The sequence below is a fragment of the Canis aureus genome, chromosome 7 (genome assembly GCF_053574225.1).
Source record: "Canis aureus isolate CA01 chromosome 7, VMU_Caureus_v.1.0, whole genome shotgun sequence".
In the NCBI taxonomy this organism is placed as follows: domain Eukaryota; kingdom Metazoa; phylum Chordata; class Mammalia; order Carnivora; family Canidae; genus Canis; species Canis aureus.
In genome coordinates, this window is record NC_135617.1 from 47,346,861 (window position 1) to 47,362,826 (window position 15,966).

The 15,966-nt window shown below is 34.4% G+C and overlaps 1 pseudogene across 1 annotated transcript in view; it reads right to left on the reverse strand.

Moving 5' to 3' along the window:
* Positions 1-935: 935 nt before the first annotated feature.
* Positions 936-15,966, reverse strand: part of LOC144317312 (proteasome subunit alpha type-1 pseudogene) — a 121,219-nt pseudogene continuing 106,188 nt past the window's right edge. The window contains exons 5-6 of the transcript XR_013383281.1: positions 10,134-10,210; positions 936-2,023 (exon numbers count right to left, since the gene is read on the reverse strand). The product of XR_013383281.1 is annotated as a proteasome subunit alpha type-1 pseudogene (transcript). The remainder of the gene's footprint in view (positions 2,024-10,133; positions 10,211-15,966) is intronic.

Here is a 15,966-nt window from a genome sequence, read left to right on the forward strand (position 1 = left end):
CAAAAAAAAAAAAGAAGAAGAAGACAGAATGTCAATGCGTGATGTTGTATCTTTCTTAGAGTTAAGGCCTAACAAAATAAAGCAAATATATCTAATAATGCAGGTTTTGAGGCCAGTTCAAATCTCTCTCCCTCCAGAATCTGTATCATTATCTCAGAACTGAGGCTAATGTGAGGTCAGTATAAAATATCCATGTGTCCCACTAGGCATAAACCAGAAGACAACCCTAACTTGTCCCTAGAGTCTCAGACTCCCAATTATCTGACAAATACGGACTCCTTCTGGGCAAGATCTATTCTCTGTAATTTAAACCAAAATAAGCCTAATTATCTGAAGGCCAAAATAAGCCTAATTTTCTAGAGCAATTTTTACCTTATGACAAGGTTTAGTGTCAAGAAAGAATAAAAGACAATGAAATCCTATAGCCTGAATATAAATAAACACATAATTCAATTCCTATTATTAAATCAAACTTTACGAGGATTTTAAAAATCATGGTGAACCTCTCATTCCAATCAATATGTTTGGATCTATCAGATAAGTGTAATACTCAGATAACTGAGTCCTCACCTGTCCATATACAAGCTGCATTTCACAAAAGTCTACTTTTCTATGAAAAAAAGTAAGAAAATGAGGTAGGGAAGGCTGACCTAGAAATTGATAAATAAATGCAAGAAACTTAGAACTTAAAAGAAAGTGAAAAAAATGGAAACTCCCCTATCAAAAAAGAAAAAATTTAAACGAGGATAAACCAGTGTCCTCTTTTTTCCCTCCTATTTAAAGTAAATGTTTAATAAAGTACTACTTTTATTTTGTTACTAATGTTTGAAGAATGATCTTTTTTTTTTTTTTACACAGGCAGGTGAAACAATTTTATTTCAGTTGTCTTTAAAACCACAAAGACACTATGTTCTTCATCTAAAAACATTAGTACAGATAACTATACTTTCTAGAAAATGATTATATAGGCCCTCTCAAAGAAAAATGCACACCATTATATGGTTCAGACAAGTTACTTGGGAAAAACACATCTGGACCGATTCCTAAAACATACCAGAAGACCACGCTGCATCTTTTGGTTCAAAGTATAGATTACTGTCATCAGTAAGGGCTCCTGCATTCTTACATATTTGATAATACACATATAGACTGGTTTGTGACTTAATGCTCCATTGGTTCATCAGCATTTTCTGCAGGTTCATCAGCAGGTTGACCAGGCTGTGCCTTTCTCTGTGGTCTTTCTTCAAGACCTTCCAGGAACCGAGATACATCATCATCATCATAAATCGTAAACTCCAAGTCTTTACCAACAATTCCAATGGAAACATTCTTTGTAGTTAGGTCCTGTTCTGCAGGAAGCGTCTCTCATAAGGCACGCAGACCATACTTAACCAGTTCATTCAAATTGCACTCCATAAACCCAGACATATGTCCCTCCAAGTAAGTACGAGCAGATTGAGAACGGGCTCCAATGGACATGGCTCTACAGTCAAAATAGTTGGCAGATGGACAAGTTTGGGAAATGTGAGGGCCCATATCATCATAACCAGCAATAAGCAGTCCAACACCATATGGTCTCCAGCCATACCGTTGTGTTGGTATCTGGGTCTTGCTTCCAATTAGAGATACAAGACGAGACACAGGAAGATGTCTGTCAAATACAAATCTGGAATCCAAACACTCCTGGCACATAAAATTACATAACAGTCTAGCATCAGTAGTAAGTCCCGCAATTGAGATACAATATTGTTATCAACATGGAGAATTTTCTTCTGATGAGCTGCAAGCTCTGACTGTGCTCTCTTCAATGCAACCAACACCGCATGGGTTTTTGATTTCAGACCAACTGTGGCTGAGCCTTGTTTGACAGCTTCCATTGCATATTCAATTTGATGAATCCTGCCCTGAGGGCTCCAAAGAGTGACCTCGTTGTCATACTGGTTGCGAAACATGGTTCTGGCGTGGGTCATGCTGCGGCCTCCGGCAGAGGTGGCGGCTTCAGGAGCGCGGCCCGAAGAATGATCTTTTTTTTAAAAAAATGTACAAGCCACCTTTAGGTTTATATTTCCTTTTAGCAAACCCAATCCTTCTTTTCTTTTTATAAATAAAATTGTACTTAAAGTATACATTGTGGTGATCTGATACACATATACATATAAAAGAATTCCCATCATCTAGTTCATTAATATCCCACACCTCACATATTTACCTTTTTTGTATGAAAATGAAATTTAAGTCATATTGTTTAGCAAATTTCAATTCTACATTATAGTGTTAATAACTACAGAAATCATGTCTAACATTAAATCTTCAGAATTCATTTATTTTATAGCTGAATAATTGTACCCCTTTACCAACCTCTCTTTTACCTACTCACCACTATCCTCTGGCAACCACTTTTCTCTCTGTTTCTATGAATTTACCTTTTTTTTAGGTTCCACATATAAGTGATGCCACGTAGTATCTGTCTTTCCGTAACTTATTTCACTTAGCATACTGCCCTCCAGGTTCATTCATGTTGTTGCAAATGTCAGGATTTCCTTTTTTATCATGGCTAAATAATATTCCATTGTGTGTGTGTATATATATATATATATATATATATATATATATATATATATGTGTGTGTGTGTGTGTGTGTATATATATATACACACACACACATATATACACACACATACATATATACACCTTCTTTATCCATTTATTCACGGATGGACACTTAGGTTGTTTTTAGCTTGGTTACTATGAATAATGCTGCAATGAACATGGGAGTGCAGAATTTCTTCAATATCCTGTTTTCATTTCTATTAGATATATACCCAGAAGGTATATATCAAAGTATATATCCAGTTCAAACTACTGATAATATTATAGTTCTATTTTTAATTTTTTGAGGTACCTCCATATTCATTTCCATACTAGACACACCAATTTACATTCCCTTGTGTACTAACAGTATACAAGGCTTTCCTCCTCTCCATTTCCTCACCAACACTGGTTATCACTTGTCTTTTTGGTGGTAGCCATTCTAACAGATGTGAGGTAATATCTCATTGTGGTTTTGATTTGCATTTCTCTGATGATTAGTAATATTTCATACTTTTTCATGTACCAGTTGGGCATTTGTATGACTTCTTTGGAAAAACGTCTATTCAAATCCTGTCATTTTTTAATTGGGTTGATTTTTCTTTCCTACTGAGTGTGGGAGTTCTTTATATATTTTGGATCTTAACCCCTTATCAGATGTATGATTTACAAATATCTTCACCTAGATCAATGTTACTACTTATATTTGTTACTTATATTTTCTTCTAGGAGTGCTACAGTTTCAGGTCTTATATTCAAGTCTTTAATCCATTTGGAGTTATGTTTTGTATATGGTGTTAGACAGTGATCCAGTTTCATTCTTTTCCATGTAGTTGTCGAGTTTTTCCAACATTCTTTATTGAAAATATTATTCCTTCCCCACTGTATATGCTTGACTCTTTGAAATTAATTTACCATATATGCTTAGGTTTATTTATAGGCACTCTATCCTGTTCCATTGATCTATATGTCTATTTTTATACCAATACTATACTGTTTTGATTACTATAGATTTGTAATATAGTTTGAAATCAGGAAGCATGATGCCTCTAGCTTTATTTTTTTTTCAAAATTGTTTTGGTTACCTGGGGTCTCTAGTGGTTTCATACAAATTTTAGAATTGTTTATTCGATTTCTGTGAAAAATTCCAATGGAATTTTGAAAGGGACTGCACTGAACCTATAAACTGCCTTGGACATTTTAACACTAATTCTTCCAATTCCTGAGTATGAAATATATTTCCATTTATTTGGGTCTTCTCCAATTTCTTTTGGCAGTGTCTTACAGTTTTCAGTGTATAGGGCATTTATCTCCTTGGTTAAATTTATTCCTTAATATTTTATACTTTTGATGTAATTATAAATGGGATTTTTTTCTTAATTTCTCTTTTTGATGTTTCATTATTAGTGTATAGAAATGCAGCTGGCTTTGGTATATTAATTTTTTATCCTACAACCTTACTGAATTTATTGGTTCAAACAGTGTTTTGGTCAAGTCTTTAGGGGTTTTTATACATAATATCATGTCATCTGCAAAAAGGAAATTTTCACTTCTTCCTTTCCAATTTGGTTATCTTTTATTTCTTTTTCTTGCCTAATTTCTCTGGCTAGGACTTCCAGTACTATGTTGAATAACAGTGGTGACAGTGGGCATCCTTGTTTAGGTAAGCCAATCCTTCTTAAACTGAATATTCATCCCACTTTATTTCATCTGATAATTAGGCCTACTCTCTGAATATTAAATACCCTCAGAATATGAAATACACATAATATTTGAATAATGGATAGTCTAGACAGCAACTAATAACATCCTCTGAATAACACAAACAAATACCTATGAGTCCAAAATAGAAATATACCATAACTTCTAGTGGGTCCTGGGGAGTTATGTACATTCCCTAATTAGTGTTTTTCAAGAGTTACAACACTACAAAAATACATTCTTGGAATATGAACTGCATAAAATGAATTTTTTTGGTCTAAGAGTCAAAGCCATTTGCTTAGGTTGAGCAAAACTATTTCATGAGCCAAGAGACAGTTTGTCCAACCACTTTCAGAAGCACATTTAAATGCCCTAATGTCCCTATGGATTTTTTCCTCTTCAGTGAATTAGATCCAAGTTAATGGGAACCATTAAATCTACTTTAGTCGAATCTCTTAACTGAGTTTCTTCAAGTTGTTTCTTTTTCAGATGCCTTTTGAGATTTTTTTGTTCCATCAGAGTCTGATTTAAAAGCTTTGCTGCCCTACAGAATGTGTGATAAACCAAAAACACTTAACAATAGTTAGAGTTTAAGTGTATATGATCTGTGGGCTGACCATGTACAGCATTGTATAAAAATGCAGCTTGATGCAATGTCTAATCTACTGTGACATTCGGGTTTTAAGTGATGCTCAAGGAGATGGAAGGATTGGCTCTACATATATCCCAATGTACACTGGTCTTCTGTCTGTTAACTTGCTAATGAACCATGATTGAGTAAAGTAATGAAGAGTTTACAGAGAGCCCCAGGAAACCAATTTCCAATTTTGTAACCAGCAGGCTTTAACTTCACTGCAGCCTTTGCTAATTTTGTCTGGAAGTGGACTTGGATACTAAATGCCATCTCTGCCTTGTGATTCAGACAGACTTTTCTCATCCCCATTAATGGATGTTTCTTCGTAAGATCCATTTTATTTCTCTCAATGATTGTTATAAATAGACTGAGTACTTAAAAATTATTACAATGAGAGCAGCCCCGGTGGTGCAGCGGTTTAGCACCACCTGCAGCCCAGGGTGTGATCCTGGGGACCCGGGATCGAGTCCCACGTCAGGCTCCTTGCATGCAGCCTGCTTCTCCCTCTGCCTGTGTCTCAGCCTCTCTCTCTCTCCGTGTGTCTCTCATGAATAAATAAATAAAATCTTTAAAAAAATTATAACAATGAAACATGAAATTTTAACTACTTTGAAAATTAGAAACATTGAAAAGAACTAATATCTTGTCTGATTTATGTAAGGCAGGAAACCAAATGTAAGAGAATTATCTCAAATTAACTTATGATAAAATTAAGCAAAAATTGCAAAACAATTATGCAGCTTTTGTTTCTATTTTTAAGGGAGATTATGTTTAATATCATTTAATGTGTACAAATTCAATCATTATAATTTTTTACTTATAGTTAACTGCAATCTAATTTTAAAATATCTTTTATATATGCAACAAATCTTCTGAAAAATAAGCATGAAAATGTGTACAAATTGGAGCTGCTGATAGGCAAAAATGTGTAGCTGATAGTAATACCTTCACACAGTAACACAGGAGTACCTGGCCATAATTTCAGATACAGTGGGATATGCTTATGTGTCACTGATCAGTATTAATATGTTTAAGAATCATTTCATTCCATATAAATACTGGTAAATGTGAGCACAGCCCTCTTTAATTCCAAGAACACTGTTCCATTTCTTTCTTTTGGTTATTAGAGAAGCATCAAATTACAATTTATTTCTATACATACTCCTTAAAATTGACTATGCTTTTATTTAAAGTAGAGTGGGAGAAAACACTTTTAGACTTTAATGACTCAAAGAAGGAAGTATTCTCAAAGATAAAGAAAAAACAGGACATTTTAATGCTGGCATGGTAAAGATATAAGTCAGTATTCATCGATAATCACCAGGCAGGTGAATGAGTCAGGTTTCCTCCAGACAAGGCTAAAAATCTTTTAACTGGAAGACACAGTAAAGAATAGGAATAATTTCTCCCTTTATTCTCACTTCCATTAACTCCTGCCTTTAAAAATACCTGTAAATGATCACTCATCATCAAGAGCTCCTTCTGGTTAAATATATCAGAGAAATTGGAGTCTGTCAATAGCTTTTCAAAATGTGAGCTATGCTTCTCAGTTAGGGGGAAAAAAAGAACGAAGCTCTTTTTTTCTTTCTATTTTAAAGATGTAGAAAGTAAAATGCATCATCCAGATGAAAATGACTCTAGACATTCTAGCTATAACATTGTTATCTCTGAGATCCTTTTCCACTTGTTCCAGCTGAGTGAAGACTGCACACCTCTTGGGGATAGAAATCTAAATGCTTCAATGGCACTAAAAGACCCACATGTCCATCAGCATTAGCAGCTGGACATTTATTTTGCATTTTCCTTATTTGGATTCAAATGTCTATTTTTAAATTATAATATACAAGAAGACAAGGTATGCAAACCTCAAAGCCTATATATTTTCAATAACCTTTCTCAAATTTTAAATTCTTTTTTGCTTTCACAGTTCCACGCTTGTCCAGAGTCTAGCCTAATAAATGCTGACACTCTTGGCTCAGTTTAATTAACAATGAGCAAGCTTTGTGAAAACACAGTGGGAGCACTGAAGCAGGGCCATGTAGTGCTCCAAGCATGCTACTGCCAATCAAGGATCTGAGTCCAGCTTTCAAAGGAGCCCTGGGTAAGATATTCTGGCAAAGTCCCTGCTGGCATGACATTTTCATTGAAAGTGCTTTTCATTTGCTCCATAATAATACCTGCCTACACATTTTATAATAATTCCAACATTTTAAATTTGGGAACCTCTCTAGAGTTTACAAATGCTTTCATGCATTATCTCACAAAATTTGTCTGTTTTTGACATAAGGAAGAACTGAAGCTCAACAAAGAAAATGGGATTAATCAAAACTATAAAGCCGCAAAGAGTCAAAGCCTGAATTTGAACTCATATTTTCCAGCTCTAAGCCTGCATTTCTTCCTCATTCACAAGAGCTTCTTAGAAAGTTCAAGCACAGGTACACATGATTGCGACCACTGTACATGAAGGTGGCAGCCACAAAGCACTCTTCATCCTTGGCAGCTCTAGCTACGGTTTTATCATTTTATACACGGATTCTATGGCAAAAAGAAATGTTATAATAAATTTTAACTGAATGAGCTCAAGTATATGAACACAGCAAACTATCTTGATATTATATAATACATCATATAGATGTCAATGAGTAGATGTCAATGAAAGCATTTTTATTCTTAACTGTTCTTCAACTTGCTCAGCTATCACAGTAAATGCATAATATACAACTTAGATTTTCTAAAGGAGGCAGACTGTCCTAACAATATTACTTACTAAAAAATACTATTGCAGTCCAAAAAATGAGACAATTACCTACAAATGAAAACCCACCTCAAAAAATACAATATGCTTCAAGTAATGATGTTAATTTAGCAATATTTCCTGATGAGGACAAATTCAATTCCCCATCAGAATATCACAGCTTTTTCCAACATTTAATTCTATAAACTATATCTCCAACTGTCATTACACAACATATGGACAAGTAAGGAAGAGATGTTGATCTAGCTCAGTAAGACAAATGGCAATGGAATCAGGAATTCTTATACTTTTACTAGCAACAACAACACTCACACTGTGTGGTTGGTGCTACTTTAGATATGTCTTGCATGAAGACAAGCAAACAGTTGAATTTAAAAGACGTGGTATGGGGTTCCCTGAGTGGTTCAGCTGCCTTTGGCCCAGAGCGCGATCCTGGAGTCCCAGAATGGAGTCCCGCATCAGGCTCCCGACACGGAGCCCGCTTCTCCCTCCTCCTGTGTCTCTGCCTCTCTCTCTCTTTCTCTCTCTCTCTCTCTCTCTCTATCATAAATAAATAAATAAATAAATAAATAAATAAATAAATAAATCTTTAAAAAAACACGTGGTATTCAGGGGTGTCTGGGTGGCTCAGTGTGTTAAGCATCTGACTTCGCTCAGGTCATGACCTCAGGGTCCTCGGATGGAGCCCCAAGTTGGGCTCCTGGCTTAGCAGCCACTCTGCTTCTCCCTCTCCGCTGCCCCTCCCCCCAGCTCATAGTGCTAACATGTGCACATTCTCTCAAATAGATAAAAACTTTTTAAAAAGTGGTATTTAAAAACACATTTAACAAGCATGGACAAGCATATTCCCTATGCCAGAAAGGAGGGGAGAGGGAAGCTCTATGAAGACAGACTATATTCACCTGAGGACACTCAATCCTATATGATTTCCAAAGCTAAGCATGGTTGTGTACACTGCAAAATAGGGAGTGAAAGAAATATATGGTGAATGAAGATGTGTCCTTCTGCAGCACTGATACAGAAATTCAGAGTTCAGTTGAAATAGTGGCATCTTGAGTTATAGCCCTCCTCCATAGGATATATCTATGGATATAGAAAGTATATGCCTAGGGTAATATTAAAATCTTTTCACTTCTACTTAATTAAAGCACCAAAGATACAAGTTCTTGCATGACTGGAAAGAGAATACAATCATGGTTTCTGTCTTAACTCTGAATGAAGAATTACTTTTAAAAACCTATTATGCTAATACAGGATTATGAAAATCATTTCAATCATTGCTCTCAGATATTTACACATAAAATATATTTAGTTCATTGATGAAATTAACAGAAATTACTATTAAAATATATCCTGTGGTAAATGAAAGGTCAAGGAACTGAGAGGTAGAGTGCATTTCTGGGTAAACACCAAATATCAAAAGAAAATGAAGTTTGTAAAAGCAGATTAACACAACCATTTGACCCACTAAAATTGAACATAAATACAAATATTCATTTTAGGCTTGCATTTTTGTCATACAATGGTCTATTTTTATGTAATTTTTAAAGGACTATGTTTTGTACACAAATCCTCTGCTGCTAATTGAAAATGTATTTTGAAGGAAATGCATCAGTGAAACACTTTATTCATTTTCAGTAACACATTCAATGACATTTGTAGAAATAGTTCTCCATTATCTACATTGTATTACTTGGTAAATTTAGCAGAAAGAAGAGGATGGAAAAATATGAAAACATGAAATGTGAAAATAATGAAACTTTAATGTAGCACAAAAACTGTGACAGATGTAAAGTCACAAAGAGTCATTAAATTCTTCCCAGTCCATCTCTTTTTATCTCCCTCATCCTTTCACTATCATTTATTCCTAATGTTGTTCCTTTTTCCTGCTAGATTCATGGAAGCAATAATAACTTAAGCAACTTGCTTGTTACTTCTCCATCTAAACCAATCTCTGGTACTATAAATATGACCCCCCCAATCACATGGCATGGAATTTCTCTAAGTGAAAAAAATTACAGTAATTTTATCAGAGATGTTTTTAGTCATTTTTATAGTAGCCACAGCATTTATTTTTACATTAATTTTTTTAAAGGCTAATGTAATTTGCTATAGTTGGGTAACTGATTCATTATAAATTTGTCCATTGTTTCTCAGACACACAACATATTGCAATAAGAGCTGTATTGGTCTTCTTAGCATGGATCAATGCATATGAAAAGAGCCTTAAGCCATACTCATTTGTCACTGTCAACTATAGATAGCCACCTAAATGCACTTAAAATAAAATTGTACTAGAATCATCTGATGCTATCAACTTTATTCAAAATAATAAGAACTATTAGGTCTTTAGGACCCAATTTTAAATTATGATAGCTGACAAAGATGGTCATTCACCCACATCAATACTTAAAGGCATTACTTAAATAGTATATAAAGAAGCAAATATCTTACAGTAGAAGCCTCTTCTCCTTGGAAGATTCTTGGTGCCAATATCTTGCTTTCTAAGATCTTAAATATGACTTCTAATCCTATAAAATCACAAGAAAAGTCCAGGCAGGGGCAATAAAGATGAGTGACTGGTAGTTGCATGTTACTAAATAATTGTAATATTCAAGCATCTTATATTCTCTAGTGTGCTTGGATCTGGGAATAAGCAGAGTTAGGTAAAGATGAATACCTAGAAGTAGTAAGAGATATAAAAAAGGAATAACAAAAGCTTCCTTTCTTCATATCTTTCCTTTGTACACATCTCTAATTGGAAAATGTACTTCCTGGGGAGGTTAAGCTTGGCAACCTCCGAATTGTAGGATTACCTCAGGAGGCAAAACAGCAGAATAGCGGAGAATATGGTCTTGGAACTGATCTCAGTTTTGGCATACACCTATCATGACTTTAGGAGAATTACTTAAATTCCTTCTGATAATACATACAGTGGAAGGAATCTAAAGAGCCTAAATCAGAAGCAAAAATTCCTGATTGTAAAAATTACTCTTGGAAATCCCCATGTAAGTTTTTATTTGTGCTTTATAAATTATTTCCTTAAGTTCTTCCTCAAAGATGCCAAAAAGCTTTCCTGGCCTATGAAGTAATCATGTTTTACTTTTTTGTTAGTAGATAGGAATCCCTGAAATTACATGTTTTTCATAGATTTTGCTACTAATGAATTCCAATGCTTTTACAGGGTGTATAAATTCAGACTTGCACAATTTCATAGGAAAAAATTCCACCACCATGACCATCGTTTTTTTCCTACACAAGTCCATAGATTTGAATTACTTCCATAGTAGAGGTTTTGTGGTTGCAGATAGCAGAAAATAAAATAAAAAATAAAATAATAAAATAAAATAAAATAATAAAATAAAATAAAATAAAATAAAATAAATATAGCAGAAACTTACATGAGCTACTTCAATGAAATAGAATGTTATAAAAACATGGGAATAGCTTATGAAAATCATAGATAAGTGTTTCTCGTGAGGATATAGAACCAGAAACTGGAAAGTGTTAGGAAACACAAATTACTCTCTTTGACTTATAGAGACTTCATGAACTGTCCACTCTTTTCTCACTCTCTGAAAACTAGGTTTCCCTCTTTTTGAGAATATTATAGATCAGTGCTTCCCCATTTTATTATAGAAAAATGCAACCAGTGAAGACTGCAACTGGCTACCAGCTCAGAAATCCAAGTAATAGGAAAGAGAATCTTAATAGCTGAGCCTTGATTCAGACGGTGGGCATCATGTGATAAAAAATAGCTATAAGTGTTCAATCACATAGAGGAGAAAGATTTAAAAAAAAAAAGATTGTGGGTGAGGCAGATGCCCCCCTAATGTATAAAATGGTTCTTTCAAAATACCGTCAGCAGCAGATACTTGTATACTTATATACAGAGTAAGTAGAAATTCTTAGAGGAGTTTCTCTAGGATTAATTAAGGAAAAAGCAGTAAACCAGAAGATCACAAGAAAAACACTGTGAGGTACTTAGAAATTAAGGGATTACGATTGAGCTTTATGATTCCTTTAAAAATAATCACCCAAGGGCAATTAAACTTTATCTATATGTAGCATATCAGAACATCAGAGGAAAAAAATACATTTTAAATTACCTACATGACTCCTAGAGAAACTTCCTCTGAGGTGCTGTTCAAATATAGCTTGATTTTGTTTTTGCTTATGTAACTTGGTGTGCTACTTTGCTAATGACAATATTGGTTTTAAAATCCAAAGCAGCCAGTCAGAAATAATAGCCTGTTTCTAAAACAAAATATGAGTCTTTAAAAACCCCAAATGTATAATAATAAGTTGTCTATCATGCCTGCAGAAAATATTTCATTTTGATAAACAGTCACAAAAATGTAAAATTGCATTTTTGAGGATTGATGACAACAGTTTTTTACCCTGTAAATGGGTTGCTGAATGTCTAGAAATTACATTTTCATATAAATTGCACTTTTCAAAAAAATTACATGATTTCTCCCATTTGAACAAATCAAGAAAACACTAGGATATTTTATCCAATGTGTGCATTAATTTTATTCCCACCAGTCACTAACTTTTCCTGAATTTTCCTAAACAGTTAATATTTTTCCCAGAATAAATTACATCTGAATATAAGAAAAACTCATACAATATGCCATTAACACTTCTCCACCCATGGCTCTCATAGTGGGGAGAATACTGTAAATGTTTTGATGGGGAAGACAATTTTTTATTGAAGTTTATAATAATGCTTTAGTGGCCAATTTCAAAATAATGTTTTCCCTAAAATTGTCTGAGAATCTGTGTTTTGTAGAATATTCATTATATTTGCATAATTAGCATGATACACTACAAAAAAAAATTTTCATTCTTTGTTTCTGTCTGTGATAACTAGATTAAGACCATAAACTATCTGAAAAGCCTCCTAATAAGAGTACTTGCTATAATTTTTTAGTTTATTATTTGCCATTCACTATACTAAGTTCTTAGTGTTTATAAAGTAATTTTATCCTCCCAATAATTGATGAAGTAAATAGTATTATTACTCCCTTTTTAGAGATAAGAAAATAAGGCCTAGAGAAGTTAAGTACTGTGACCAAGGTCTCATGGCAAATAACTGGTAGAGCCAGGATCTGACACATTTGTAGAACTCTAAAGCCTATGTATTGATATACTACATTATAATTTTGTGGGCCCTACAAATGGGTTGTGGTAAGATAAATAATTATCCTTGGTTAACAAGACCCCAGAAATAATGCCCTGGGTATTATTTGCCAGGCTATTTCCTTTCTCAACAAGGTTAGAAAAATTCTACTGTGAAGCATAGAATTTGTACTGGGTCTAAGGTAAGTGGCTGCTTAATCAATGATAATCTGTGTCATCAGATTACCCTTTTACTTCAGGTTGTGTTTTCAATCTTTTCTTCTAGAAACTAAAATCTACTTCTCCTAGTAAATAAATTTGTCAGGCTCTGGATCTGATCTCTGAAAATTAAAAAAAAAAAAGAAAAATTAAGAAAGGAAAATACTAGTCTCCCTTTAGAAGCCAATTAAGGCAGGTCCTTGCTGTGCTGCTGCAGCACCTCTGCCCTTCACTGAGTAGGGCACACTAGGCTTTTTGACTGAGGCACCATGAGCTCATTGAGCTCAACTCCTAAAACCAACTAAGAACATTTTCAAAGCCTCAAAGCTTCAGCTTTATTTTAACTCATAATATTTTAATGCTTTTGGTGTACATTTGAGAAAATTTACAGCAGAAATATTTACTTCATATTTTTGTGGCAATTAATTCAACTGTTGGATGGACATTAAGCACCTGCAACTTAGGATATCTCTTTGTAATTCCTGGATTTCTTTTTCTAAGGCCTGACATATTTAGAATATCTTCATTTTAATAGAACATTCGAGTCTTAATGAAGTAGTTAGAATGACGTCTTCTTAAGCTCAGACAAAATATTCACACCATATTGTCAAGTGACCTAGTTATCATCTTCTTATCCTTCAAAGACTAATTTCCTGCCAATTTGGATTAAATTTCTATTGCATAATTACCAAGAACCTCAGGAATCTCTATACCCTTTGCAGTCTTAATCAGACCTTTAATTTTGCTTAATAACTTTCTGGTCCACAAGGATTGAAATATGGGATGTCTGCCCTATATCCTTAGAACTCCTCTAACTTCTTTCCCTAATGCATAAATGAGTGTTTCACTATATTTAGAACATTTAAAAATTTTTTTTAAAGATTTTATTTATTTATTTGACAGAGAGAGCGAGAGAACAAGCAGGAGAGAAGCAGCAGGCAGGGGGAGAGGGAGAAGTAGACTCTCCACTGAGCAGAGCATCCGACCTGGGGCTCAATGCCCGGACAATGGGATGATGACCTGAGCCAAATGCAGATGCTTAACCAACCAATCCACCCAGGCACCCCTATTTAGGACATTTTGAACTCTGTATTTCCATGATGCTATAGAGCTTTTGAGTTTTTCAAATTGAGCATGATCATTGGTGACAAAAAACAAATATCAAACAAACACAGCACAGTTGGTTCAAGTTCTCCTACACCAAACCATAGCTGGATTTTTTCATTCATAAATCTTTTACTGTTCTTCAAACAAAAATACATAGTGATCCAAGCACAATGCTGAAAGCCAGAAAAGGAAAAATCAAAAAATGTGGGAAAACAGAATGACCCATTTTCATCTCTATTTTTACAATAGTCTTATATTCATTCTTCCTTTCCTACAAACTCACCTCTACACAGTAAAGTATCTTTTTTAAAACAAAAATTGATCACACATACTTCTGCTTAGAGTATTCAATACTTTCCCATGGTTTTCTGGTAAGAGTAAATTTCTAAAATGCCTCAAAGCAGATAATCTGATTCTTACCCTCCCAACATTACTGTACTGAAATTACTTCCTGTTTCAACCTTGCTTATTTATGGAAGCCTTCTTTGTTTTTGTTTTTGGTTTTTTTTTTTTTTTTTAAGATTTATTTATTTATTTATTCAGAGAGAGAGAGAGGCAGAGACACAGGAGGAGGGAGAAGCAGGCTCCATGCCGGGAGCCTGACACGGGACTCAATGCTGGGACTCCAGGATTGCGCCCTGGGCCAAAGGCAGGCGCCAAACCACTGAGCCATCCAGGGATCCCTGGAAGCCTTCTTTGAATGCCTCCTTTCAACTAGGTATATATGCTCTGACTTCTCCTAGAATAAGCCTTTTATCATTCATAATTTTAATTTGCAATTCTTTATGACTATTTGATTTAGTAACTCCTCCCATTATCATGAAAGCCCCAAGAAGACACCAAGCAAGTCTGTTTTTATCATTTTATCCCTGTTACCTAGCAAAAATCTTGGCCAATAAAAAAAAATCTTGTTGACTGAATGAATCAATCAATGTTTGTGGGCCAGTATTTTCCAAAACATGGGTCAGTAAAATCATTGTTTCTTGTATTCTCCATTTAGCATGTCAATATACTAGAACCCTACAGCCTGAACAATTCATTCTCATAATTCAGCTAAGGAAAATAAGCCTTTTCAAGCTACTGACCATAGTATTTGGATTTCTTCACATTATTATATTTTACTATGCCATAATTGTAGAAGCATAATCATATCAGAAGTTACCTGGGGCAAGCAGAGTGGTTAGAGAATAGAAAGCAATCACTGCCCAGGAATATCTGTAGAAAATCTATAAGAAGTCCATCTCTAGGCTTATGGTCAGCAGAAAAGCAATGGTGAGAGCAATTCAGGACTACAAGAAACAAATCATAAGACAAAGTGTCAGAGTTGGGGAATATGTAATAGAGAAGAAATGTAGTAACAACTGGGGCCAGGAAAGAAGTTTTGATTTTACATGAGAACCCAGTGATTACCACTGTGTGTCAGATCTTTGGTATGATTATCTGAAAAGGAGAGCCTGGGATCAATATAAGATCCAGGGATCAATTTCATGTTATCAAAGTCTTGTATGCTGATGAAACATAAGTCCCTTTATATGGAGGGGGAAAAAAAAAAAAGCTTTATGTAGTTCTTTCACAGCTTCCAGGATATGCCAATGTTTATAAATTCTATGTATTGATAAAAAAGAAACCCCATTTTAAAATCCTCATTGCAATAATATATGCAGACCAGAAAATACTGACATAGCAGACAAACTCCAGATTTTAGAAAAATCCAAAGGTATGGGCAAGCAATGGTAACAAACACCAAATCTAAAACTTATACAAACTCTAATATGTAATTCCACAAAACCCTGAATCTATACAAAGTCTGCAAGTTTCATCCTTGTGTTTTGCAATG